The sequence below is a fragment of the Hyaena hyaena genome, unplaced genomic scaffold, assembly GCF_003009895.1.
Source record: "Hyaena hyaena isolate Hyena2069 unplaced genomic scaffold, ASM300989v1 scaffold_615, whole genome shotgun sequence".
Lineage (NCBI taxonomy): Eukaryota > Metazoa > Chordata > Mammalia > Carnivora > Hyaenidae > Hyaena > Hyaena hyaena.
This window is the reverse complement of record NW_024081248.1, coordinates 589,401-600,370: the sequence shown is the minus strand read 5'-3', so window position 1 is coordinate 600,370 and position 10,970 is coordinate 589,401. Positions and strand designations below refer to the sequence as shown.

The 10,970-nt window shown below is 38.0% G+C and overlaps 1 non-coding gene across 1 annotated transcript; it reads left to right on the top strand.

Annotated features, from left to right (window-relative positions):
• Nucleotides 1-7,803: 7,803 nt before the first annotated feature.
• Nucleotides 7,804-7,935, top strand: LOC120248936. The gene has a single exon (XR_005532710.1). It is a non-coding gene; the product is annotated as a small nucleolar RNA SNORA18 (small nucleolar RNA).
• The last annotated feature ends 3,035 nt before the right edge of the window (nt 7,936-10,970 follow it).

Sequence of the window (10,970 nt, the reverse complement as noted above, 5' to 3'; positions counted from 1 at the left end):
CATGATTGCTGAATCAGGCATTTGCAATTTCCCAAGCTCACTTTATGACATTTATGGTAGCTATTTGAGCATCATTGATTTGATAAAGTATTTTTAAAGGAGACATTTTGGGGTAAAGCAAAGCTATCATTTAAAAAACACAGTAGTAGAGGAATGAATGTTAGCTTTTGCTATGGCACAAGGGTTGATAATGTTTCCTAAGTAACAGTTGAGTCTTCATTGGCTCCCTTGCTCAAACACTGAAGGAGTTTTCTCTGTTCTCAAATAAGTCTAAAAACTCAAATCAGTTTTAGAGCTGATTCTTTTTATCCTAATCTTGTCCCTATGAAAAGGATAGCATCTCTAATAATAATAATAATAAAAGAAATGCACAATTATTTTTTAATTTTTTTAATTTTTATTTATTTCTAGGAGAGAGAGAGAGAGACAGCGTGAGCAGGGGAGGGTCAGAGAGAGAGGGAGTCACAGACTGAAACAGGCTCCAGGCTCTGAGCTGGCAGTCAGCACAGAGCCCAACGCGGGGCTCAAACCCACAAACCGCGAGATCGTGACCCAAGCGAAAGTCGGACGCTCAACCGACTAAGCCACCCAGAGGCCCCAAGAAATGCACATTTAAATGAGATACTCAGGGGCAACTGGATGGCTCAGTTAGTGGAGCATGCAACTCTTGATCTTGGAGTTATGAGTTCGAGCCCCATGACAGTGTAGAAATTACTTAAAAATCTTTTTTAAAATGAGATACAAACGCATGGGTGGCTCAGTCAATGATCAGGTCATGATCTCATAGTTCATGGGTTCAAGCCCTGCATCAGGCTCTCTGCTGTTAATGCAGAGCCCAATTCAGATCACTTCTCTCTCTCTCTCTCTCTCTCTCTTTCTCTGTCCCACTAATTCTCTCTCTCTCTCAAAATAAGTATACATTAAAAATGAGATACAATATTTTACCTACCTGTTTTGCAAAGATAGATAATGCCTATTATTGTCATGATTTGTTGAGATGAATACTCTCAATCATGAATAGAAATACTGTAAATGATTCACTTTTATTGGAGGACAAATTGAGAATATCAAAATTTTACATATACATAAATTTGACATGACATCCTATTCTAGGAATGTATCCTTTAATAATACTGACACAATTGTTCATAGCACATATGTTCAAGGATGTTCTCTACAGCATTGTTGGTAATAGCTGAAAAACTGTATACAATTCCATGTCTATCAGTGAAAGTCAGATATATGAATTACACTACATACATAGAATAGAATCCCATGCCATCACTTTTTAAAATGAGATGAGTCTACCAATAATATTTTTCATAGAAGTAGAACAAACAATCCTAAAATGTGTATGGAATTACAAAACACCCTGAATAGCCAAAGCGATCTTGAAAAACAAACCTGAAGATATCTTAATTCCAGACTTTAAGGTATATTACAAAGTTGTAGTAATCAAAACAGTATGATACTGGCACATAAAAAGATACATAGATCAATGGAACAGAATAGAAAAGCCAGAAGTAAACCCACAATTACATGGTCAATTAATCTTCAACAAAGAAGGAAAATATATACATTGGGAAAAAGAATGAAGTTGGACCACTTTCTGACACCATAACACAAAAATAATCATAAAATGGATTAAAGACCTAAATGTGAGAACTGAAACCATAAAAATCCTTGAAGAGAGCATAGGTAGTAATTTCTCTGACATTGGCTGTAGCAATATATTTCTAGATATATCTCCTGGGGCAACGGAAATAAAAGCAAAAATAAACTTGGGACTACATAAAAATAAAAAGCTTCTTGGGGCACCTGGCTGGCTCAGTTGATAGAGCATGTGACTCTTGATCTTAGGGTTGGGAGTTTGAACCCTACATTGGGTGTAGAGATTACTTAGGGGGAAAAAAAGCTTCTGCACAGCAAAGGACACAATCAACAAAACTTAAAGGCAACTTACTGAATGGGAGAAGATATTTGCAATGACACATCCAGTAAAGAGGAAGTACCCAAAATATACAAAGACCTTATACAGCTCAACACCCAAAACACAAATAATCCAGTTAAAAAATGGGCAGAAGACATGAACAAACATTTCTTCAAAGAAAACATACAGATGGCCAATACACACATGAAAAGATGCTCAACAACACTCATCACCACGAAAATGCAACTCAAAACTGTAATGAGATATGACCTCACATTGGCCAGAACAGCTAAAATCAACAGTACAGGAAACAAGTGTTGGCAAGGATGCGGAGAAAAAGGAACTCTCGTGCATTGTTAGTGGAAATGCAAACTGGTACAGACACAGGAAAATAGTATGGCAGTTCCTCACAAAATTAAAAATAGAACTACTGTGTGATCCAGTAATTGGATGGGGTGTTTATCCCCCAAAATAAATAAATAAATAAAACCACTAATTCAAAGGGATATATGCACCCTTATGTTTATTGCAGCATTATTTACAGTAGCCAAATTATGGAAGCAGCCCAAGTGTCCATCCATAGTTAATGTATAAGACGATGTGGTATATATCCATATATACACACACACACACATCCATACATATGTGTATGTATATGTATATGTATATGTATATATATTTGGCCATAAAAAGAAATGAAAGCTTACCATTTGCAACGACATGGATGGAGCTACAGAATATAATTCTAAGTGAAATAAGTCAGTCTGAGAAAGACAAATATCACATGGTTTCACTCATGTGGAATTTAACAAACAAAACAAATGAGCAAAGGAAGAGTGAGTCTTAACTACAGAAAACAAACTGATGGAGTGAGGGATGGGTGAAATAGGTGATGAAAATTAAAAAGTAGACTTATCAGGATGAGCACTGGGTAGTATAGAATTGTTGAATCAATATATTGCACACCTGAAACTAATATAACACTGTCTATTCACTATACTGGAATTAAGATTTAAAACTTAATAATTAATTAGTTAATTTAAAAAGATTAATCTACAGATACTGACATGGAAAAATGAGCTATGTTTGGTGGGGGGAATTACATGGTTTATATTTCTGCAGGGAAGAAAACTAGTAACTAAACTGTTACTAGTTCTATTACTATTACTATTATTAGTAATAGCAAACACGATTTGTAAGATACTTCCTCAAGCATAGTACATAAATTATTTTATTTAATCTTCACAATGACCCTATGTGATTAAGTCTACAATAACACCATTTGCAAGTGAGCAAATTGGGGAATAGTTTAAGTAAGCAACTTGTCCAAGAGCTCATAGACAAAAAGCTGGAATTTGAAACCAAGCAGTCTGGTTCTAGAGTCCATTATCTTAACTCACCAGGTCAAGTTATCTGATATATATGTGTATTATGTATTATATGCATGTATACGTATATATGTGTGTATAAATATATGTGTGTATATATATAAATACATGTGTGTATATATATATATACACACAAAACTTATAATCATATACATCAAACTCTTAACATTGGTTATTTCTTGTTTTTAAAATATCTTTTTAAAAATTTTTAATGTTTTATTTATTTCTGAGAGAGAGAGACAGCGTGAGCAGGGGAGGGTCAGAAAGAGGAGGAGATACAGAATCTGAAACAGGCTCGAGGCTCTGAGCTAGCTGTCAGCACAGAGCCCAATGTGGGGCTCGAATCCATGAACCATGAGATCATGACCTGACCGAAGTCGGACACTTAACTGACTGAGCCACGCAAGCGCCCCAACAATGGTTATTTCTTGATGAGGGATTACAGGCACTTCCAAATTCTAATTTAATTTTTTGAGGTAATATTTAGTTTTTTGTTACACCATACTTACTTAGTTCCTGCCATGAGCCAGGCACTGATCTAGGTACTGGGGAAAGCAATGTTTTAGTAATAAGGTAATGAGCTACTAACAAATAACTCAAAGATTTCAATATCTTACAAATTAAGCTTTATTTTTCATTCACATCACATTCACATCATCTGAATTGCTTTTCATATTTTGATTCAAGAATTCTGTCTCCTAGCAACTTATGGTGGCACCATCTTCTCAAGCAGGTATATGGAAACGTTTTCTATAAAAGATAGTAATATATTAGGTTTTGTGGAACATACTGTCACTGTTCTGCCATTGTGGCATGAAAGCAACCATAGAAAATAAACAAACAAATGGACATGGCTCTGTTCCAATAAACCTTTATTTATAAAAACTGTGGTGAGCTGGATTTCACCTGTGGGTGATTGTTTACCAGACCTTGTTCCAAGGTCCTCTCAGAGTTGTGTACTGGATCCTCTCTGCATTCAAGAGGTCAAAAGAAATAATAAAGCAGGCAAGAAATGGGACATGATTTCCACTCATATCTCCTTGGCCAGAATCAAGACTCATGGCCCCAACCAAGTAAGCCTTGAATATGTAATTTTTCTTGTGACTTAATGAAAGGAAAAGAGATTTGTGACCATCTAGGCAGCATGTGGCAGAGTCAGCTCTTTTTGTCACCAAATATTCTGTCTACTATTTTTCCTTTGTATAGTTAATACTCTCCCCATCCCCAAGAGGACAGCCCGAAGTTCCACCCAGTAAATACATCCAGCTCAAAGTCCAAGCTCTCCAGGTAATGTCTAGTTTTCTCTATCAGGCGCAGGTTAGTTCTTTATGATCTGGTGACCTATGAACTAAAAAAACAAATAATCTTCCCAAACACACCCATGCCCATTGGTAATGCAACAAAGACAGGAAAATTGAAAAACACTCTCATTCAGAACAAGAAAGAATTGAACACACAGTTCTCACTGGGTCACATAGTTCTGAAATTCCACTGGGTAAATACTGTAAAGTTATCTTTCTCTGGGGGTGAGTCAACACCTCTGATGGTTCTGATACTTCACAAAAGCTTGTTACTCCATAAGAATGCCCTTGCTCCACCCAAACTCCAATATCCTATACCGGACAACCATCTGTACGAATGTCTTCCTCCCTCTACCCAAGTTCTAACATCCATTGGTAGGCCTCCCTTTCAAAGGTCACCCTTCTTACCCCAGTCAGGCTCTGATGCCTCTGTCCAGGCGACACCATATTGTCACTTAGTTTCTCAGCTTCACCTAATGACTGGGATGGAATAGTTCAGGAAGGGAAAGAGAAAAAAAGAAAGAAAATGAAAGGGAAAGAGGAAGAAGCAAAGGAAAAGCTCATAGCCTTCCTTAACTAATTTCTTATTATTTTTTCTGAAGATTTATTTATTTTTGAGAGAGAGAGCACAAGTGGGGAAGGGGCGGGGCGGGGGAGGGGGGAGAAGATCCAAAGCAGGCTCTGGGCTGACAGCAGTGAGCCCAATGAGGGAGCTGAGACTCACAAACTGTGAGATCACTACCTGAGCCGAAGTCAGATGTTCTACTGACTGAGCCACTCAGGTGTCCCCTAATTCCTTATTATTGAGGTATAGAAACAGTCAGAAGTTTCACCTGCAAGTTTCCAAATTTTAGATTCTAAACCCTTCTATTTCTTCTTATAAACCCTTGAGGGAATTCTTTCCTGATCTCATCCCCTTCTTATAATACCTTGCCACACACTGTCAAAAACAACCTCTATTAAGTTTCTATTTTCTATTCCTCCAGGACTCAGAAGACACATAGTCTGCTGCACAAGTGATCTCAGGCAACAATTCTGCCAAATGTTTTGCCACTGCATCTCATGCCTAACCATCTTTTTATTGACAGATACCAGGTTCATTGCAGCCCACCACCCACTTGCCATGTAAATGCCACATAGGTTTGTTTGTTTTTTACAGTTGCATTTAACTTTAAGCAGTGAAAAAAACACATTAAACCTCTACTCCTACTGAATATATATCTGTAGTATTCTTCTAACTCCTCATACGGTTTTGTTTTAGGAAGGACATGATTGTTTTAAAATGTACTCGAGGTTTATTTTAGTCAGGTATTGTGAAGACGTGGAGACACAGAAACTAGCATAACGGAAGTTTTTATACTCATGGATCCCTAGAAGCAGGAGGCATGGCATACCATACAAGGCCATGTGGCAAGCACCATGAGGCAGATGGAATGAGGGGAAAGTATAGGCAAAAGCTTTTCTTTTGTTTTTTATGGGAAGGAAGGGTGAAACAGGATAAGCAAGCTAAGCAGGTTTAGAATTGGATAGTTTGATTTCCATGGGCTCCCAGCTATAGGGATGGTCCCCTGGTGCCCAGCATCTGTCCCTGGAGTGATTTAGGGTGGGAAGTTAGTGTCCTGAACTGCAGAAACCTGGTAAAAGGAGGGGTGGACCAAGGATTGGTTGGTTTGCTTATCAAAGGCTTATTCCTTTGCTATCTCTAGGAATTTGCTAACTCTGGGAGGGGCAGTTCCTCTCTGGATCCTTAAGGTCCTAAGATATCAAAGCATCAAAAAATACATAACCCATTTTAAAAGGTGAAGAAAAATTCTCTTCACTTGGATCACTCTCTATAGATCTCTGATCTATTTAGCAGGACTCAAATGATATCTTCTTTAGCCACCTTTTTCACATCCCCAAACATACATCATCAGATTCAAAAAGCATCAAGATTTGGCACACTGCCTTCCTCTCTGTCATCTTCTCTCTCCCCTGAATTCTCTTAGGGCAAACTCCAGACATGTCATTTCATCCCTACATACTTTAGAATGCTTTCCTTGACAGTTGATTGAGCATCTGACTCTTCATTTTGGCTCAGGTTATGATCTCACCATCATGAGATGGAGCCCCCTGTGGGGCTCAGTGCAGAGTATGGAGCCTGTTTGGAATTCTCTCTCTCCTTCTCTCTCTGTCCCTCCACTGCTTGTTCTCTGTCTCTTTCTCTCTTTCAAAATAAAATAAACTTTTAAAATGCGGGTGGGGCCTCTGCGTTTGTTTTGAATGCATTCCTTTAAAAATGGCTGCTTTTGGGGCACCTGGGTGGCTCAGTCGGTTAAGCGTCCGACTTCGGCTTAGGTCATGATCTCGCCATTTGTGGGTTTGAGCCCTGCATCAAGCTCTGTGCTGAAAGCTAGCTCAGAGCCTGGAGCCTGTCTTAGGATTCTGTATCTCCCTCTCTCTCTGACCCTCCCCTGCTCACACTGTCTCTCTCTCTCTCTCTCTCTCTCTCTCTCTCTCTCAAAATTAAATAAAACATTTAAAATTTTTTAAAAGGCTGCTTTCTTAAATCACCATATTATTTCCAGTTACCTAGAAATAAAATCACTCATCTTTAAAAAAACATTTTAAATGTCTATTTTTTGAGACAGAGAGACAGCATGTGAGCAGGAGAAGGGAGACACAGAATTGGAAGCAGGCTCCAGGCTCTGAGCTGTCAGCACAGAGCCCAACACGGGGCTCGAACTCAGACATCGTGAGATCATGCCCTGAGCTGAAGTTGGAGGCATAACCAACTGAGCCACCCAGACACCCCTCGCTCATTTTTTAAAAAAAGAGTAACTGATTAAAATTATTTAAAATGTTTATTTACTTATTTTTGAGGAGGAGAGGGGATGAGAGAGAGGGTAAAAACAGTCCCAAGCAGACTCTATACTGCCGGCGCAGAACCCTCCACAGATCTTGAACTCACAAATTGTAAGATCATGACCCAAGCCAAAACCAAGAGTTGGACACTTAACTGACTGAGCCACCCAGTCGCCCAAGAGTAACTGCTTTTTTGAGAGTTATTATACCTCTCTGTGGTAGGCAGAATAAAGCTCCCTCCAATAAATGCCCATTTCTAGCCCTAGAACCTGTGAATATGTTACCATACAGAGCAAAAGGAATTTGCAAATGCAATTAAGTTAAGAATCTTGAGATGGGAATTGAGGTCTATCCCAATGGGGCTTTTTCTGTAGACCTACATTGTTGGAAACGCCTCATAGAGTACATGCATGGTTTCCTTTATTCACATTTCCTATGTGGTAGATCTGTGGGAAAGAATTACAAGACATCTATCTGCTAAAACTTGTGAGAGACCTAACAGTCAATATTTTTTTTAAATTTTAGGTATTGGAGTATATCAACAATCTGTACAGTTCTAAGGTGTGTTAGTTTAGGAGTGAATATGATTTGAACTCATTCTCATTCACATTCAGAGGGTATTTGAAATTGAGAACCAGGCAGATGCATGTACTGTGACCCTGCACGTGGCCCTAAAGAAACTGGATCCCAAAGATTACGGGAGGAGAATTTTTAAGGTCTGTCATTTAAGGTCTTCATTTAAGTGAAGATCAAAGAAGTCCAACTGAAAGAACACTGGACTGACAGTGACAACTGTGGATTGAACAAAAGTTTTTTTTAACTTTATTTATTGGGGGGGTACAGAGGATCTGAAGTAGGCCCCCACGCTAATCAGGCCAAAGAGCCTGATGTAGGGCTCGAACTCACAAACCATGAGATCATGACCTCAGCCAAAGTTGGGCATACAACAAACTGAGCCACCTAGGTGCCCCCAAAAAGTTCTTTTTAAAAGGATTTTTTTTGAAGATTATGATTCTGACACTGGAGAAACTACAATGATTGGCAGTGGAAGGAATCATATGTAAAATTCCTTAAATAAAAACTTATTGACTTAAATAAAAAAGAATTTTGAGACAGGGAGGTTATCCTGAATTATCCAGATGGGCCCAATATTATCATTAGAGTCCTTATAATTAAAGGAAGGAGTCAAGATAGAGTCTGAGGAGGAGATGTGACAAATGAAGCCAAGCCATGAATGTGGGAAACCTTGAGAAGTTGGAAAAGACAAAAAAAAAAAAAGATTCCCTCCTGGAGACTACAAGCTCTAGATGTCCTGCTGACACACTGATTCTAGCCCTGTAAGTCCCATTTTTTACCTACAAATAAGACAACAAATTTGTGTTGTTTAAGTCCACTAAATTTGTGGTAATTTGTTACAACAATAGGAAAGTAATGCACTTTGTATGTGAACATGAGCGTGTTTCTAGCCAACTTAAAAGGTACACAATTACTGAATCCTACTCCTACCAATAACTGATACCATTTTGAGTATATGTAATTACTTTATAGAGATTGAGCTTTTCATTTTCTTCTAAAATTTTGTTTTTATATACTCTCTACACCGACAGGGGGTTTGAACTCATAACTCCAAGATCAAGAGTCACATATTCTACCTAATTGAGCCAGGCCAGGCACTCAGAGCTTTTCTTTTTAATTTAGGAGTTCTTCTCAAATTCTTAGCTTGAGAGATGAGAGAATTTTCATAGTAGTGCTAAAATAATTAAATATACAGAGAATGCCAAATATATTTAATTATGATTAACACCATCTCCATTTACCAGGTGAAAGTGCATCTCTTTGTGGTTTGTCTAGGAAACTCCAAATAAAGTTTAGGTGTATAACAGTTTTATTATTTTGAATTTGAAGTTTGAATGTGAGGACAATATTTTTTTTAATTCATCAGAGGAAAAAAATTTCTAATTTTTTTTGAAGTTTATTTATTTTGAAAGAGAGAGAAGGTGCAAGCAAGGGAGAGACAGAGAAAGGGAGAGAGGGAGAATCCCAGGCAGGTTCCACACTGTCATCCCAGAGCCTGACGCAGGGCTCAAACCCATGAACTATGAGACCATGACCTGAGCCGAAGTCGGACACTTAACCACCTAAGCCACCCAGATGTGACACCCCCCCCAAATTTTTAATCTTTTAAAGAGTTATCAGAGCAGACAAGATATGAATATAAGTCATATATGTATTAATCTATATAAATCAATCAAACTAAGAGTTCTGTTAAACTTTAAATAAGTTATAATCTAATTCATCTTTTTTTGGAAATAGGCAAAGGATAGTACATGTGCACTCAGAAAATATTTCACACAATAGAAGAGTCTTATTTGAATCTTGGGCAAGCCAGGACTTTCGGAAGAATATTATAACTGGATGTCTCCTTGTGTCCTTATGCACTGTTCTGTAATACTTGTTCAGTAAGATAATAGACCAATCTAGGGACACAACTTTAAGATTTACTAACACTTTGTCCATACATACAGCTTTTCTCTCCAACGTGGTTTAGTTCATTTGTATATTTCCATAAGACTTTCCAATTTCCCTTTGAGAAAGGAGAGAGAAAAGTCATGCCTTCAGAACCTTGAGATTCTCGAGAGATCATGAAGCTATAGACAAGATAGAAACAATAGTTTCTACTCTATTTAGATTTCCATTCTATCACACATTCAGGCTCATTCATATACCTGTTATATAAACCAAATGAATCATTTTAAAGTTCACTTGTCTTTTTTTCTAAACCCATATGCCTGGAGTTAGCCAAACTGCAAAGTTTAGAGCCAGCTATCATGTTTAGGTAGCACACACTTTCCACAAGACTGCCGTTACTGTGATACTAAATGCAAATTTTAGAGGGTTCCCAAAACCACCCTCAGGTTTGGTAATGAACTAGGAGGACTCATAGAACTTACTAAAAGCTGTTTTATAATCATGGTTACACTTTTTTTTTTAATTTTAAAAATTTAAGTTATCCCCACCCACTAAATAGAGCTCAAACTCACAACCCTAAGATCAAGAGTTTCACATTCCATTGAATGAGCCAGCCAGGGGTTACTATTTCTTACAGGGAAAGGACACATATCAAAATCAGCCAATGAAAGAAGCACATAAAAGGCAAAAATCTGGGATAACTTCAAACATAAAACTTCCAATGTCCTTTCTCATGGAGTTGGGACATTGTTACTCTACCAGTGTTGATGTTTGACAGTATTCATGGAGTACTACCAACCAGGGAAACTCACTTGAGCTTCCAGATCCAGAGTTTTTATTAAGGCTCCATCACATAGGTATGATTGATTGATTGCCCATTGGGTTGAACGCAGTCTCCAGGTTAGTCACATTGTTAGTCACATGGCCAAACCTCACCCTAAACAAAGGCACTCCTATCAGGTATACACAAAACATGTATTAAAGGGAAAATACTCAATTTGGTTACCAAGGTTCTTTTAACGGAGGAAAAACTGCAAT